Raw genomic sequence first — 18528 nt, 5'->3', positions numbered from 1 at the left:
AAATTCTGAAGGATAGACAGACAGAACGTTCTCTTACAGTAGCCACCATCTTACTAACTCCAACCCTCCTCCATAGTATTCAGTGAACATAGTTTTATTGTCAAGTCCCTGTAGCAGTGGTGGGAATCAAAACTTTTTACTATGGGTTCTGTGGGCGTGGCTTTGTGGGCGTGGCAGGGGGAGGATACTGCAAAATTCCCATCCCCTCCCCATTCTCAAAATTTCTGCTACCGGTTCTCCAGAACCTGTCAGAACTGGCTGAATCCCACCTCTGCCCTGTAGCCAAGAAAGCCTTACATTAAGGTTTAACAAGTCATTAATCTTGATAAGCATTCATATAGCTCGCCACCTATTTAATAATGATTCCCAAATATTTCACCTGCTCAGAAATAGAAAAAAAATGTGACTTTTACTTTTACTAATCAACAATTGCTCTCAGATGCAAAATGCACATGTAACTCTGAAAATAATATTCTGGAAAATGTAAACTTTAAAGTGACCACTTGCTGTAAATTAAACTTAATTGTCAAGTAAAGGAAAATCAGGAAGGCCAGGAAGCTCAAAGGAATGTAAACGTTTATTGCAAGCTTATGTTCTCTATAAGAATCTGAACTACTAACAAATAGGAGATAGATAAGAGTCAGGTGGACTGGACTTTGGTCTCTTGCGGGAGTTAGTGATTCAAGCCTGATGACGCATTCAACCCCTTCCCCAGGCTCAGTTTGCTCAATTTCCTACATTAATATTGGATTATGCCAGAGGAAGGAGAAGATCTACTACATTTTTTTCTTTCCTTTTTAATTTTTAATTTTGTTTGGTTACAACAAGAATATATTTTCAGAAAAGATTATATCAATAAGTGGACAGAGAATTACTGAATTATCCAATTCATGCTCAATATAATATAAACAAAAAGATAAACCATGACAAGCAAAGCACACTAAGTTGTTTTTATGATATAAAAAGAACCGTAAATATTTGAGCATAATGCCAAAGTGTCCACTTTATTATTGTTTATAAATATTTAACAAAGGAAAAGTAAAACACTGCTAAGTATAATATAGATAAGCATTTGATTTCTGACTTCCTCCTTTTTGTACTCTAAACAATTTACAGTATTTATTAACATAGACTTTAGGAACTATAAGTATTTATATTTGCCTTGCTGAGTAATATTTAATATATTTAGAAGTGATTCTTGATTAAATCTAGTTAAAGTTCTTATATGTCTAGATACTTTAATTTCAAAATTACTGCATTTTCTCCAAGTTTAAGTTCCTAATCAGAGATTGTTAACACTATGTCTTTTTCCCCATTGTTGTGTAAATTTTGTCCTCACAGCCTTGAGTATGTATCTGTTTGTTTGTTCGTCAAATCTATATAGCTGATCGCCTCACCCAAAATAACTCTGGCCAGTATACAACAATTAATTGAAAACAATAGCTACATAAAAATTGTCATTATCAAAAAATATTAAACAATCACTATTAAAATATAAAAACCACATGGCATAGGAGAGAGGTATAATGATGGTGTCATGTTAGAATGTCACCAATCCTTTGGGAAGCCCCTGTCATAGCCAGGTCTTCCGGAACATTAATAGGGATGGGGCTAACCTCACTTTAGGGTGGAGCAGCAAGGAGAATGTTCCATAAGGCAGGCATTGTGGCCAAGAAGGCCTGTTTCCTGGGGACCTCCCGAATATATATCCCTAGAAGAGGTCTAGGACAATTTGCTGCCACCAACTCACCTTGAGACAACTCCATTCAGGACAACACACTGCAGTAAATGTTATTTGCCACTTCAACATTATTTTTTATTTTTGTCCATTTCCACAAAAATGGAAATTATGTCAAAGAAACAGTGGCGGATAATATTTATCGTTTTGCGTTATCTCACACGGAATTGTCCCGTGGCAAGTTGAACCTGTGGCGAGTTGGCCACGGTGACTTTTCCTGCTGCAATGATGAATTGGCCATGGAGAGATGAATACAGTGAATTGACTGTGACAACCAGGAAGGAATGGGATACCATTGCATCCTAGAAGATGGGACCTGCGGCATGCCTTCTCTACCAGATCTGATGGGACAGGCAAATATAATTGGGGGGAGGCAATTCCTCATATAATCCAGCCCTATGATATGAAGGGCTTTAAAGGTTCAAGCCAGCATCTTGAAATGGATCCAGCAGTAAACCGTCAACAAATGAATCTCATAGAACAGAGCTGTAACATGTGCTGTTCCAGAAGCACATATAACTGCCCATGTCACTGCAGTCTGCACCAGTTGAAGCTTCTGGAGACTTCTCTTCAATCACCATGGACTAGAACCAATACCAAAGAAAGGGGACAAACCAATGGTGAAATTCAAAAATTTTCCCTATCGGTTGTATGGGTGTGGCTTGGTGGGCGTGGCTTGGTGGTCATGTGACCGGGTGAACATGGCTGTACAACTGACTCGCATACAATGCAAAAGCATCTGGATTTCACACAGAATGGCCCCTGCAACAAGCAGGAACCTCACAAAGAGCTCAAAAACAAACTATCACACTTTACACAAAAATAACACAAAAGCTGCACAACTGACTCACACAATGCAAAAACAGCTGGACTTCACACAAAATGGCCCCTGTAACAAGCAGGAACCTCACAGACAATCAGGCACAGCTGATTGTCACACAGCTGATCATTGGAACTTTTTGTTTTTACTTTTTAAAGCATTTTTTTACTACCAGTTATGGCGAACCGGCCTAAACCGATAGCATTTCACCTCTGGGACAAACCAACAGAACACCATGTCTTCTCCCCCATCCTCAGAGCTGGTCTAGAAGGATACCTTGGTTGACGGTATCAAAAGCTACAGAGAGGTCCAGATGCAAAATCCTGCTTTCACCAGAGGTCATCCAAAAATGTGACCCATGCCATTTCTGTCCCAGGTCCAGACCTGAATCTTGACTGAAAGACTAAGAATTATGGTAGGAAATTGTATATTACTTGACCTTTGATTAATTCTCACTCAATAGATAATCCCAATTAAGGTCAAGTCAGAAGTACAAACAAGACACTGACTTGAAAGTTATTTAACTTTCCTCCTACACATAAATATCTATAGTATTTTGCCTTTTAAGCTGCAACTCTATGCATTGAAAATAAGCTCTACCCAACAGTAGAGTTTCTATAAGTAGAAATACATGTGATTAAACTGTCAAATCTTTTATAGCATCATTATCAGCCTCGTAGCATATCCTGGGGAAGAGACTGCATTTTTCCTCAGATTCCATATTCCACTAACGTGACTGAGAGGCATTGGTTAGTGATTCCCCTTCCCATCTTGCTCTACCTGAATTTTACTGATAAGATTAAGTTGTTCAGATAAAAACTTCATGTCTTTATGTTCCACACAGCTTACCAGACAGGTAATCAAACCATTGGGACCTTTCAGTTGCAACTAAATGATAAAAATGCAAACAGTTTTCAAACATCACTGGAAAGAAAGATCAATGAACAGAGACACATGCTTATAGATGGACAGCTGGGAAATGAGATGATGGCATTGACATTTGCACTAAAGAACAGCTAAAAATCTATACAGTAACCATTTCCAATTCGAGGGAGAGTTTATAGGAATATAATGGAGGGTTTGTCTCTGTTAAGAGTTGGATGGAAGCATACCTGGAATTTGTAGGACTATTTGCTAGACTGAAGAATTGAGAAAACTTAAGGAAGGAAAAAAATCACTTCTACAACTACTAGGGAAAAAAACCAATTGGAATTGAAATGGACTTGAATCTCTTTATCATTTGAATGCAAGATGGTGTTTGCATTAATTTCAAATATCACGTTAAATCATGTCTTGATTTGTATATATTCAGGACTGAATCCGATTGACTTCAGTGAATTAGCTTCCATCAAAATAGGTATGCAGACAAGCAGTCTTAGGAGAATTTTAACCAGTGACTGAATTCACTTCTGAAAAAGTATGCATTAATGTATGACTGTAAAAGTCTTGGATCCAAAACTGGGAACTATGAGCCATTCCTTTGTTCAAATGTTGCTTATTTGATTTTTGGCCGGAGCAGCCTTTCAATCCCTCGATGTTTTTATTTACACAAAGAGCTAACAAAGGGCTCAAAGAGCCATTTGGGTCTATTTCCCACAGGAAAGAAAATACTGGGAGCCACAAAACCTATAGGCGGGCAAAAAGCTCAATAAATTGTGTGCTGGTGGTTGTCGCACATTGGCAATTGTGACACATATTTTGAGCGACAGGGAACGGCAGCAGAGGGATGAAAGAGCCACATGAGGCTCCAGACCCACAGATTGCTGACCCCTGAGTTAACAGGTCATCCGATCTAAACATTCTAAGTGTGGCTGAATCCTATTACTTCCCAATTTCAAACCAGATGACCAAAAAGGCAAATTCCAAGAATAAAACAAAAGCATTTGTTGATACTTCAGTGCCACCCTGTAAACAACAATAGAAATGTTTAATTGCTTTGAGCCTATAGAATATCAGTAAAATGTGAACTTCTATCAGGACTGGCAAGACAAAAAAAACTGTGGCATTTTAAAGCTTTCTTTATTCCTTTCTTTTTTTAAAATTCAGTGGTTGCATGTGTAAGTCTGTGCACGTGTGTGTAGATGTAGGCACTGAAGGAAAGAAAAGTGAAAATATTGCTTGTTACAACACAAAGGAGAAACCCATTTAGTTCTTATCTCATCTAAATAGGGAAATTCCAGGAGATAATGTACAGTATTTTTCACAGCACACTGTTGCCAGAGACATAAATATAGCCAATGAATATTTTTTTAAAAAATACAGACATCAGCTCTTATAGGAAAAGTAATTTATGAATAGAGATGAGGTTTTAGATATAAATTCCTGCGTTCACTCCAGCAAGGTTGATTCATACCCATATAGACATGTGATGCCTCTTTCTGCATTCTTACAAGCCAGATAGGAAAGGGGGGGGGGGAATCCACTCAGCATGTTTGTCAGGGCAATGTATGGTCTCAAAGTGAAGGATCTGGGGAATAATTGCTGACCTTTTTAAGTACTTCAGAGGCATTTAGGCTGTGGGTTTGAGCTCCGAGCTTGGCAATTTGGTTGCAAACGTTTTATCACCATTCGAGGAGACATCGTCAGTATGCTTTGACTTAAATTGAAAGCACACCAACAATGTCTCCTTGAATGGCGATGAAACTTTTGCAACAAATTGCCAAGCTCAGAGCTCAAACCCCCACAGCCTAACTACTAACCTGAGCTACTAATATTCAACCACATTTCAACTTCAGAGGCATGCATGGCAACCACTTTGCTAGTAATGTGAGTGTACTTTACTTACTTTACTTTATTTCAAACTTTTATACCGCCCCCTCTCCCAAAAGGGACTCGGGGCGGTGTACAGTCAGATTAAAACACATAAATACATGGGAATAAATACAAACATAAATAAATACTAAATACGTAAAAGAGGAGGCTGTAAAAACTGTACCTAAAGCAATTAAAACAATTAAAACAATGTTTAAAATAACCCCTAAAAATACCCAATTAAAAATATCTGCCAGGAGGTAAGATAAGACTATGAATGGGCCAAGCCGGCTAAACGAAACAGGTGAGTCTTCAGTTTTTGTCGGAAGGGGCGGAAGTCGGTGGTGATTCTGATATCGGGGGGAGGTCATTCCAGAGGGTTGGGCCCATCACAGAGAAGGCTCTACTCCTAGGCACCGCCCGTTGGCATTGCTTAGTAGACGGCACCAGGAGGAGTCCCTCCCTGTGAGAGCGAATTGGTCGCAGTGAAGTATGCGGTAGGATGCGATCCCGCAAGTAGCTAGGTCGTGTAGACTTGGCCTTAATTTGCTCCTCATTCTTCATGGCCCAATGGACATCATTTCATCAAGATTGCCTGGCAGTTACTGTTTGAGTTTGTGTAAGCTTACAGTATCCTAATGTTCTAGTGTTCCAATATCTCAGGGGCTGCCTCAAAGAAGAGAGAGTCAAGCTATTCTCCAAAGCGTCGAAGGGTAGGACAAGAAGCGGTGAGTGGAAATTAATCAAGGAGCGAAGTAACTTAGAGCTAAGGAGAAATTTCCTGACAGTTAGAACAATTAATCAGTGGAACAACTTCCCTCCAGAAGTTGTGGATGCTCCAACACTGGAAGTTTTTAAGAAGAGATTGGATAACCCTTTGTCTGAAGTGGTGTAGGGTTTCCTGCCTAAGCAGGGGGTTGGACTAGAAGACCTCCAAGGTCCCCTCCAACTTCCAACTAATTATTCTATTCTATTCCATTCCATTCTAATGTTATAAACGATAGAATCTCACTACCTAATGTTTGATTGGCTTCTTTCCAAATGTTGATTACCATCTTCAAAGCGCTCCATGGCACAGGACCTAGCTACCTGCGGGATCGCATCCTACCACATACATCCCTGCGACCAATTCGCTCTCACAGGGAGGGACTCCTCCGGGTGCCGTCCACCAAGCAATGCCAACGGGCAGTGCCTAGGAGTAGAGCCTTCTCTGTGATGGGCCCAACCCTCTGGAATGACCTCCCCCCCCCCCGATATTAGAACTACTACCGACTTCCACTCCTTCCGACAAAAACTTAAGACTCACCTGTTCCGATTAGCCGGCCTGGCCCACTTATAGTTCTACTCTTACCTCCTGGCGGATATTTTATTTTGGGATAGTTTTTTAGGGTAAATGTTTTTATAATTTTTAAAATTTTAATCTAACTTAACTAAATTGTACAGTGAATCATTACTACCTCCTCCAATCCTATATTTAATTTATTTATTTTGTATTTATACTATGTATATTTATTGTTCAATTATTTTAATATGACTGTACACCACCCCGAGTCTCTTTTGAGAGAGGGGCGGTCTAGAAATTGAATAAAGTTAAAGTTAAGTCTTTGTTTCTTTGGTCCCTTCCAATGACTCCTGCCATTCGCAGTTGATTTAAGCTTTAGCTTCACTGTTAGTATTTTCCGTGAAGAGCCTGGATTAACTTCATCTAATATTGAATAATGTTTACTTCTAGTGGTCTGAGATATTCTGAACAATTTCCTCCAGCACCACAGTTCAAAGCAATCCATTTTTCTTTGTTCAGCCTTTCTGATGGCTTAGCTTTCACAGCCATGTGTTACAAACCATGTCATGTCAATACAAGCCTTTGTTGTCTTTGCACTTTAATATTTTGTCTAGATCTGTCAGAGTATTTCTCCCAAGCAACAAACATCGCTTTACTTCATGGCTTCAGGCACCATCTCAGGGAATTATTTGATTTTAGGAAGGTAAAATCTATAACTACTTCAACGTCTTCTCTGTCTGTTGCATTGACCTGGCATTGCCCATTGACATAATCTTAGATAATTTTCAGCACTGAGATGAAAATAACCATTTGCGTTTTCTTCTTTTATTTTGAACAAGAGATTCCTTAATATTTTTTTCTTAACTTCTGACCATCAAAGTGGTATTATTAGGATACCTGAAATTGTTGGTTTTTCTCGCCGCAATTTTAACGCAATTGCTATTTTTTTCTACGTCATCATTTCTTATATAGTATCCATGTAAGTTAAACAAAGATTTTAAAAACCCCATTGGCAGAATATATCAATTTGATTTCAGTGTTAACTAACATGTATTGTCCATGTGTATAATTGTCTTCTAGGCTGTAAAATAATGCATTATACTATACTTCCATGTTGGAAGCACCAAAGCACTTCTGTAGTGAAAGGATTAATCAGTGACACCACCTGGCTGCCCAGGAAATGCCAGTTGGTGGCTCCTTTCATGTCCCCATTAATGAGCCCACCAAAGTGGTACCTATTTATCTATTCACATTTGCATGCTTTCAAACTGCTAGGTCGGCAAATGCGGGCCCAAATTACAGGAGCTCACCCCATCATATAGAAGCAGATGTGGGATTCAGCAGATTTTGACCAGTTCTGGAGAACCGGTAATGGAAATTTTGAGTAGTTCAGAGAACCGGTAAACGCCACCTCTGATTGGTCCTGCCCCCATCTATTCTCTGCCTTCCAAGTCCTAGCTGATAGGGAGGGAATGGCAATTTTGCAGTAACTTTCCCCTGGAGTGGGGAGGGAATGGAGATTTTTACAGTATCCTTCCCCTGCCACTCCCACCAAACCATGTTCACCAAGCCAAGCCACACCCACCAAACCACACCCACAGGACCGGTAGTAAAAAAAATGAATCCCACCACTGCATAGAAGCACTCAGGTTTCAAACGTGGGCTTGAAAATAGTCAACCCAGAATTTCAACCACACTGCACTTCTATAAAATGAAATATTGACAGAGCTATTGACTTCTGCTTATAATCATACATTGAGGCCAAACTTTTGTATTTTTCTGGATCAGGGGTGGGTTGCTGCCAATAGTTTTACTATTGGTTCGCAACCCGCACACAATTTACAGTGAACTGCTCACATGCAGTCACTAAAATCCAATATGGCAGTAACATCAGCGGTGACAAGGGAACGGTTCGGCGGCGTGTCAGGTCTGGTCTCTGCCAGTTCTGTGACCCAGGCCTGAATTTCACTACCAGTTCAGCTGAACCTCGCCACACCTCTGTTCTGGATACTATTTTACTTCAAACTTTGGCATTCCAGTCTCCTATTGTTAGAATGACATCATTGTTGGTGTTGGGTCAACAAGGTATTTTTACCAAACACAAGATTTTTGGTTTTGTTTCATTTTCTTCAATATGCTATAAAGACCAAGAAAACATTATATCATTGTTTACCCTGTAAAGGGCAATAACTAATAGCAGAAAATATGATGAAACGTTTAGTGAGTTAGGGAAGAAAGTAAGGGATGAATGGGCTGAGGAACCAAAATAAAAACACATATTCATCTAAGGGTTTGCTAAGACTGCGGACTTCATAATTCCATTGGGGGAGGAGAGGGAGGGGAGAGGGAAGGGGGGATGGAGAAAGGAGAGAGAGAAGGAGAGAGAGAGAGAGCACTGTGATTGTTAATCTGGATTACACTTAACCTCTGGCCCATTGGTTACATAGCGAAGATTCAGACTAATTTTAGAGCATCACATTAATCTCATATAGAACAGATTCTGATTTTCCTGCAGCCTTTTTCTTGGAGTTATTGCTGGTGCCATGCAGAAAAAACAGTATTTTTTGCGGTTATTTAATTTGAAGAGATCTGATAACTTACTTTTGAACTTTGTTCAAAGCACAAGATAATTTATATAAAATCTTATTAGTGAGCAAATCTTCAAGGCTTTCAAAGTGAGCTAACTCCACTTGATCAATATTTCTTTTTTTTAACCTGCACAGTATTGAACATTTTATTTCTCTGGAACTCTAACCTGTAAGTGTGTTTGGGTATTAAAATTGATTTGTTCAATGATAAGGCTATATCCCCCTCTGGTGTCAAAGAACTGCTATTGCAATGCCTGTACAACGGGTAGTATGTGCAAAAGGCAGAAACAAAATTGTATGCATTCTTTTTAGATAAGGACAAGTAGTCAGGACCAATATAAATATAAATATTGATGCTTACAGATTTGTAGTGATTTGCATTTATTTTTTAAGATGATATAATGAGTTTTATATTTTTAAATAATTATTTAGTCAATGAAATAATGAATTTTAAATTTTATGGTAATTGTAAATTCTCTCTTTTTACTAACATTGTATTTTCCATCCACTATATCTTTTCTCATTTCCTATCCTTTTCTATGCGGCAAAATTGTAATAATTTAATTTAATATTTATATTAAATACTGCTATTAACTTACTTTATTAGACATACCAGTATTAACATTATTGAAGGTCATGTTAATCTTAAACTATGATCAATTATGAAAAATAATGATTAAATGTTATTCTTTAAAGATAGATGATAGATAGATAGATGATAGATGATAGATAGATAGATAGATGATAGATGATAGATAGATAGATAGATAGATAGATAGATAGATAGATAGATAGATAGATGATAGATAGATAGAGAACACTGCTTGATCCAGAGCCTGGCTATCTCCTAATTCTTCAGTGAAGAAGCATTTATTTTAAATTCATGACAAATTTGAACAATATTTATAAGATTAGTAGTCATGCAGCTGTATGAAAGGAAGCCCTGGCCCTCCCTGCTGCTTTGATTCTTCTTAAGGGAAATTATATAACTGATAACTTTTGCTCCCCAAACCCTTGTGTCATTTCTGTTTCCTCTTTCTTAATAGCCTTTGATGCCTAAGCTGAGGTAGACCGACTTGAATAGCAATGAGTGACAGCTATATCATATTAAAACATATCTCTGACCTTGGGGAGAGGCATTATCCATATTCATAACGCCATTTAATTCCTTCATTAGTGACACAGTATACCTAATTTATCTCTATAATCACACCAGCCATTTGTATGTCAAGGGGAAAAAAAGATTCTGATTCTCCTCCCACATACTTGAAGGGTATATAATAATAGCTTAAAACATCAGTTCTGTGACTACTTTGAAATACACAAACAGTTAAGCAAAGTAATATTTCTCCAGCTTCTGAAACAGCCAATGATTGCAGCAATCTTTCTCTCTGTTCGGTTAATAATTGCCCAATTAGTTACATCCTGGATGAAGATTCTCAGGCCCATATAACCCCTGATCTACACAGAATGTATGCAGGAGAAGCACCCAGATTTATTATCTTCCCAAAATAAAACCTCGACATCGTCTATATTATTTTCTGCTTTTTTCAGGTAGCATATATGAAATTCAGAGACCAACCTGGCATCTCAATATTGATCAGAGTCAGATCCTATTGTAGCTTTCATGCAAGGCTCTTCCCCAAAAGACGAAGAGAAGCCAGGGGACAAATAATGCAAGGGACCATGGCCCAGCACTCAGGGGTCAGTTTGGAACCTGGGACGTTCTCGTCTCACCTGGCATCATTAAAATGAGAAGGTAAAGGGTTATAAGATACCAAGGAAAAGCTCCTTGGGAAGAAAGGTATCCTGATTTGGTTGCAAATCTGCATTTGGAGCTGAATTAGGGAACAGTGAATGGTGTTTTGAATAAAACTCCACATCTGTGAGTAATCCAGTGGCAAAAAACCAACATCCATACTTTGTAATAAGGTATCTAGAATTTTGCTATGAAAATTTAGACTTAGTAGATTCTGGCCAAACTTGTACTTTCCTGTGGGACAGGATATTCTGATTTGGGGGGGGGGGGTGAGGATGACTTGACTGACACTTAAACTGCCCCTAAACTATGTTTTTTGCCTGATGATTGTTTGGGTGAAGCTTTCATTTATCCATCTAAATCTACCATTACTCTGCTGGGCTTACTAACTGAGATCCAGCAGACCCAGTTGTGTTTTCTCTCACATTTATCCCTAGCACTAGCATACACATGCACTGTCCAGAGGGGGTATTCAGCAGGTTCTGACCAGTTCTGGAGAACTGGTAGTGGAAATTTTGAGTAGTTCAGAGAACCAGTAAATCCTACCTCTGACTGGCCTCACCCCCATCTATTCTCTGCCTCCCAAGTCCCAGCTGATTGGGAGGGAATGGGGATTCTGCAGTAACCTACCCCCGGAGTGGGGAAGAGACTGGAGATTTTACAGTATCCTTCCCCTGCCATGCCCACTGAACCACGCCCACCGAGCCACACCATGCCCACCAAGCCATGCCCACCAAGCCACACCATGCCCACCAAGCCACGCCCACCAAGCCACACCATGCCTACCAAGCCACTCCCACAGAACCAGTAGTAAAAAAAATTTGAATCCCACCACTGGCACACTCCCATGTTTGCATTTTGGACACTTGGCGACTGACTCACATTTATGGCCAATTGTGGTGTCCCACAGTCACATGACCATGATTTTCAGCAGTTTTTGCTAGTTTTCAATATTTACTTCCAGTTTCTGGCATGAGTGGTGCAGTGGCCTAGAGGTGCTGCTCTCGCCTCACAATCAGGAGGCTGTGAGATCAATCCTACATAGAGGCAGATATTTCTCTCTCTGGGCACAATGAGAATATATCTGCTGAACACAGCTCCACATTGGCGACAGGAAGGGCATCTGGCTAGTAAACACTCGGCTCCATTCAGTTGCCCAGACTACACCCCACAAGGGATTGTGGAGTCATTAAAAAAGATGATGATGACTTCCAGTTTCTGGCAAAAAAAAAACAAAAAACAGTGCTCTCATTTAATAACCATGGTGTTCACTTAATGATAAGTACAAAAAGGTTGCAAAATTAGACATGGTCACATGCCTAACAACTTAAAACCATAATTCTGGGTTCCATTCGAGTCATAAATCAAAGACTACCTATATTGGAGTTAACTACTCACTATATAGGGTGGTCAGCTGGAATGACAATAACCTTTGAAGTGTTCGTGGTTTACGTAGAATTAAACAGCAGCTCTTAATTTACACCCATCCCTATTAGTTGCCTCAAATTGCTTCTATATTTTGCTTAATGTTGAGCCCAGTCATATACAGATATAGGTAATGTATCACACTGCATAGTAGATTAGAGAAAGGAATGCTTGCTTCATTCAGAATTTGAGTAGAACTAAATCCTACAAAGAGTAGTTAGCCTTAAAAGAAGAAAAGACTGAGGGGACACATGACAGCAATATTCCACTACATGGGAAGATTCCACAGGGAAGATAAGCATCTGAAGATGACAAAAACCAAATGGGTGGAAATTTACAGAAGATTCAAACTTGAAAGGAAAGGTAGTTTCCTCACTTGGAATGATATTAAGCCAGGGGTGTCCAAACTTGGGAACTTTAAGACTTGTGGACTTCAACTGGCTGGGGAATTCTGGGAGTTGAAGTCCACAAGTCTTAAAGTTCCCAAGTTTGGACACCCCTGTATTAAGCAATGGAACTTCAACATAGATTTTCAAGTAAAGAGTGGACAGCCATTTGTTTGAAATGAGAATTCCTTCACTGGAGTTTGGAGGTTGGAGTAAAAGACCTCTAATGGACCTTCCAGCCAGAGCGGGTATTCAGCAGGTTCTGATCAGTTCTGGAGAACTGGTAGTGGAAATTTTGAGTAGTTCAGAGAACCGGTAAATACCACCTCTGACTGGCCCCGCCCCCATCTATCCTCTGCCTCCAGAGTCCCAGCTGATTTGGAGGAAATGGGGATTTTGCAGTAACCTTCCCCTGGAGTGGGGAGAGAATGTAGATTTTACAGTATCCTTCCCCTGCCGCGCCCACCAAGCCACACCATGCCCACCAAGCCACGCCACACCCACCAAGCCATGTCCACAAAACGAGTAAAAAAAATTGAATCCCACCACTGCTTCCAGCCCTATTAAAAATTGAGCTTTCGCAGGAAAAAAAAAAGAAACAAAATCTCCAAATCTTGTCTAGTCCAAACTTCTGTCCCCAATGTAGTCTGCCAGGAGCCTCCAAGAAGCCTACAAAATGATAGTAGGATATAAGTGCAAAACACTCGGTTGCTTATGTATTCTACTAACAGGGAAATGATGTAGAGGCAGTGAATCTCGTTGGCTACTGAGCTTCATTTAATGGCACCCGGATCAAGATGAAGATACTGTATGAGAACTCTGACAGCCACTTCACTGCAAATCCCTCATTGTAGAAGTCAACATCAACTGAAGAAAAAACAGGACAACAGAACAACAGGTCAACAAAAGGCAGGGTAAATGCTCAGTTACATCTCTATTGGCTATTCAGTTCATAAATTACAACTTTGGTGATAGTGGCAACAACAGTGAAAATAACTGTATCCTTTTCCCACACAAAGGTACTCATGGCCAATGACTATAAAGAAAAATAAAATACAGAACAATCATAAAACAGGATTAAAACCAGAATTAGCATAGTATAATAATTACGGACATAAAAACCTAAGTATAATAAAAACCATTATAATGCAATATAAAGAGAGAACCACAACAAATGCCCTTTATAAAAGAGGCTTGGAGTGGGTTTTGAAGTTTAAATATACCCTGAAGGCTGATTAAATAAAAGCACTAGGTTTATTTTAAGAGAGAGAAGCCTAATGTTTAAGGCGAGGAAAGACCCAGGGATGGAGGCAGAAGGAAATGTGGTTCATGGAATCGCATTTGAAATGTACTTCAGAGATCATTTAGTCTCAACTCATCCCAGAGGTGCTTTTTCTCATCTTGGATGAGAAGCAAAATCTCTTCAAGGAAAAACTAGGAAGTTCATTTGCCTCTTGAAAGAGCACCTTTGGGACAACCGTGACCTGGATGACTGAGAATCTCCCTGTAGACATTTAGTCTCAACTCCGACTTAGTACAGGATCTACTTTTAAAACATTATTTTTATTAAAGATTATACAAACAATAGTGAGAACTAATACAAACTAAAAGAAAGAATAAAAAAGAAAAGGTGCAGAAAAAAGAAAAAAAGGAAGGGCAGACCATATTAAGAAAACAGAAAGAAACAGACGAAGAAGTCATTTCTAACTTTCATCATAAATATAAAAAATTATAGTAATTTATCACCTTCTCTTAAAATGCAACAAATGATCTCTTCTTCCTTTATCCCACCATATGTGTGTGTGTGTGTGTGTGTGTGTGTGTTGTATTTGTGCTGATAAATAAATAAAGGGAGACTAGTATGGATCCATTTCAAGCTATTTAGCTCTCATCAGCTAGCCATACCCTTACTGGGATTTATCAGCACAAATACAACACAAATATAAAAAGGCAACATTAAAAATAAAAATATGGGTTTCTGCCTGGATGGTTTTCTGTGATGAGCCGAATGACAGAAAGAGGGAGTAGTGAGCTCCCTCCCATATTTGGGCATACCAGGGGTTGTAACACAAATACACACACACACACACACACACACACACACACACACACACATTATATATATATGTATGTATGTATGTATGTATGTATGTATGTATGTATGTATGTATATATATAGGATTGTGTGTGTGTGTGTGTATGTATATGTATATACTGTATCCTTAAAGCTTTGTCATTTCAGTCCTAATGTCAGGCAAAAGACTATCAAAGGTTAGCATAAATAACAATATATGTATGTTAACATTGATCAAATAAATCAACTTTACATTGCTTCCTTGATTTCTTCACATTTTTTCTTTGTCCCTTCTTACGAGATTCTTCAAAAATTTAACAATTTTATAAATCCAATATAGGAAAATTATCCAGGTTATTCCCTTGCTTTATGGTTTGTAAACCCCTTTTAATTATTAAAACATCAATTGGTTGCAAACAAAATCTACAAGGAAGAGAGAGATCTAAATGTATATGCAGGATTCTATCAAATGCTCAAGAGAGAAAGGGATGTGTGCGGGAAATTGAAGAGGTGAACACAAGCCAGTGTCCCAAAAGTGTAAGAGTTATGTCAGAAAGGCTTAAGCTCAGATAGACTTGAGATTTGCATGAAATATTATTTCATATGTTCTACTCCTTTAGAGTAAGTTGTAGCTTTCCAGCACTACATACCAACTGAATTATCCTGCTAAATTTCAGTTACCACAATACATTCGTTTTGTTACTTGTGGGTTTCTTTTTCTTCCTCTATTTTTTCACACTCTTGTGCGCCTTAAAGTAGAAACATCTGAAGTATTGACTGGCGCCACCTACTGGCCTCAATTGTAATTTCCTGTGAAAATCTGAGCCCAACTGTAGCCTCCTGCTTCTTCAGCTTCATGTTCAGCTTTCTTGGCCCCTGTCCTTGGCTGCATATTATGTGGGCAAACTCCCACATAAAATGTCCTAGTTTGTTTCCTGTTCATTTGTTCTGATTATGGCATTTGAGAAAGTGTCTCTCAGGGTAAAAATGGAGAGAGGGAGAGTGGGGAAGATCTGTAGCCATTACCTCTCCTGCTGAAGTCTCCTGCCAAACTCTTGTTGGCTTTCCCTGGCCATCCTCTTGGTGATTTAAAGATCCAATAGAAGTATGAAGACTGGCTAGTTGATCTACTCGGTAATGGAATTCAGCTGAATAGGCTTTTTTAGGACCACAAGGAAGGATTGTTGCAATACCACCTTTACAGGTAAAACCATAGCTGTCTTATGTTGCACTTTAATGGAAATGAATTAATTTCTTAACACTCTATATTAATGTACAGTTTATATGCTCTGCTTTCAGTTACTGCAGCATTCACATTTGATTCTAGCTTTTAAAAACACGCGTAAAAACACACGTAATTTGGCATTGAGTTGCATAAGGCACTTATGGCTGGCATTTCCCTCTCCCCTAATGTCTTTTTTAAAATCTCCTTTAAAAAAAAAAATTTTTAAGTCTCAGGAAAGTACCTTTCATTTCTACTGCTTATCCTTTTCTCTTTTTCCTTTTGATGCTCTAAATTTCTCAGAGCTGCTGTTATATTTATGTGAAATGGAAATGTAGGGAGAGACAAGCAAGCCTCTCTCTATTCTCTTTTTAGATCTTGCATTTGGGCAGAAGGGATTTTAATTAAATCCTCAAGTCCCCCTTCTCCAAAATCATCTTTTCATGACCTCTGGAAAATCCTCCTTCTATTCAGAACCCATGTGGCTAGTAAGCTTTTAAAAGTGGTAGTTGAAAGACTATTATTAAATGGTTTATTCCATTGTTGTTCCATTTTACCTCCCGTTGTTTAGGAAATATTAAATAATATTAAGATAATATTAAACACTTGACTCTGGTCATTTCTTTTCATTCCTCTGTCCAGAGCCATCAGACAAATGGCCTGGGGTTTAAAGTTCCCCGCCAATACTTGGCATCTGGAGAAGAGACTAAACCAGGGGTGTCCAAACTTGGGAACTTTAAGACTTGTGGACTTCAACTCCCAGAATTCCCCAGCCAGCATGGCTGGAGAATTCTGGGAGTTGAAGTCCACAAGTCTTAAAGTTCCCAAGTTTGGACACCCCTGGACTAAGCAAAGCAAATGGTCACTCAGTTATAATAGGTCTCATTATGGTAAGAGGATGTGGTGGCTCAGTGGCTAAGATGCTGAGCTTGTCTATCAGAAAGGTTGGCAGTTCGGCAATTCAAATCCCTAGTGCCGCATAATGGAGTGAGCTCCCGTTACTTGTTCCAGCTTCTGCCAACCTGGCAGTTCGAAAGCATGTAAAAATGCAAGTAGAAAAAATAGGAGCCACTGTTGGTGGGAAGGTAACAGTGTTCTGTGCGCCTTCGATGTTTAGTCATACTGGCCACATGACTACGGAGACGCCTTTGGACAGCGCTGGCTCTTTGGCTTTGAATCGGAGATGAGCACCACCACCCCCTAGAGTCAGGAAAACTAGCATATATGTGCTAGGGGAACCTTTACCTAAGGTAAGCTCTTTTTTCTTTCTCTCTCTTACTTTGGACTTGACTTTTCTCTATTTTCAGCAAATATACATTAGCATATATAAACAATAAGCAAATTTTGTTTACCCTTTTGTCCTCTTTTTTCTTTTGCCTTGAATACACCTATAGATGTAACTATAGATTTGCATTACAGGAAGTTCTCAATTTACAATCAATTGCTTAGCAACCATTCGAAGTTACAAAGAATCCCAAAAAGCTACCAACAACCCAAACGTCAAAGTCCCATCATCTTCCCCTCCCCCCCCATCCCGTGACCGTATTTTGGACACTCAGCAACCGGCCTGCATTTAAGCAATTTGCAACCTTGCTGTAAATGGCCCATGGTGAACAATAGCTTTGCTTAATGACTGCCGCAAGAAAGATTATAAAATTGGGCAAGGTCGTGCAGCCAGCCTCTTTACGATCGTCACGACTTACTACTTAAATTGTGAGCTCAATTATAAGCCCATAATTCGTAAGTCGAGGACTAAATATACAGTGTCCTTCAGAGTGTGCAGTTCATGCTTGTTCCACTTCAGCGTGGTGCCTTGAAAAGATGAAGCAGGCCAATGCTGCTCTTGATTAATTCAAAGCTAAAGATACGCGGAAACTGCTCTTATCATGGCTGTTGGTTGGAATCAATTGACTCCAAGATGACCAATTGAAACCATGCTATTGGTTCAAAGGGAGAATGCTGGACTATTTCAAAAGACCTACACAGGTCAACTGTATGATATGCCATAGGGCAAAGCTGTCAAACTCACAGCCCACGGGCCGGATGCATCACGCACCGCCCACGCCCACACCCAGTTTAGCTAAGGGGGAAAATTCATGATACATCACACAATGCCACCGTGATGACGTGAGTTTGACACCCCTGCCCTACAGTAGTGGATCCCAACCTTTGGTCAGTAGACCCCTTAGGGAGAGCCACGATGTCATCACAGGGTGTCTGTGAAGGCTTGAAGAAATGTTATGATTTAAATTTTGAGTTAAGACTTGGGAGCTCATGGCCATGGTCCATGGCCACAAAAGATATTTAAAGGGAGGGGGGTCCATGGTGAAGAAAAGGTTGAGAACCACTGCCCTCTACAGGAAGGATGGACAAACTGTGGCCTTCCAGATACTTGTTGCATTGTAATTCCCATCATTTCTAACTATTGGCTCTGCAATCTAGAATTAATGGTAGCTGGATAATATCACCCTTCCATGCTGCAC

At 39.5% G+C, this 18528-nt stretch overlaps 1 protein-coding gene across 1 annotated transcript in view; it reads right to left on the bottom strand.

The window, feature by feature from the left end:
- Positions 1–15910, bottom strand: part of TMEM179 (transmembrane protein 179) — a 104970-nt gene extending 89060 nt beyond the window's left edge. Inside the window, exon 1 of the mRNA XM_081938485.1 lies at positions 15527–15910. The gene's annotated coding sequence lies outside the window, so the exon portion shown is untranslated. The remainder of the gene's footprint in view (positions 1–15526) is intronic.
- Positions 15911–18528: the final 2618 nt, after the last annotated feature.

This window comes from Natrix helvetica, assembly GCF_964273705.1.
Source record: "Natrix helvetica genome assembly, chromosome: 1".
In the NCBI taxonomy this organism is placed as follows: domain Eukaryota; kingdom Metazoa; phylum Chordata; class Lepidosauria; order Squamata; family Natricidae; genus Natrix; species Natrix helvetica.
The sequence above is the reverse complement of the archived record's forward strand: the minus strand, read 5'-3'. Positions and strand labels throughout refer to the sequence as shown.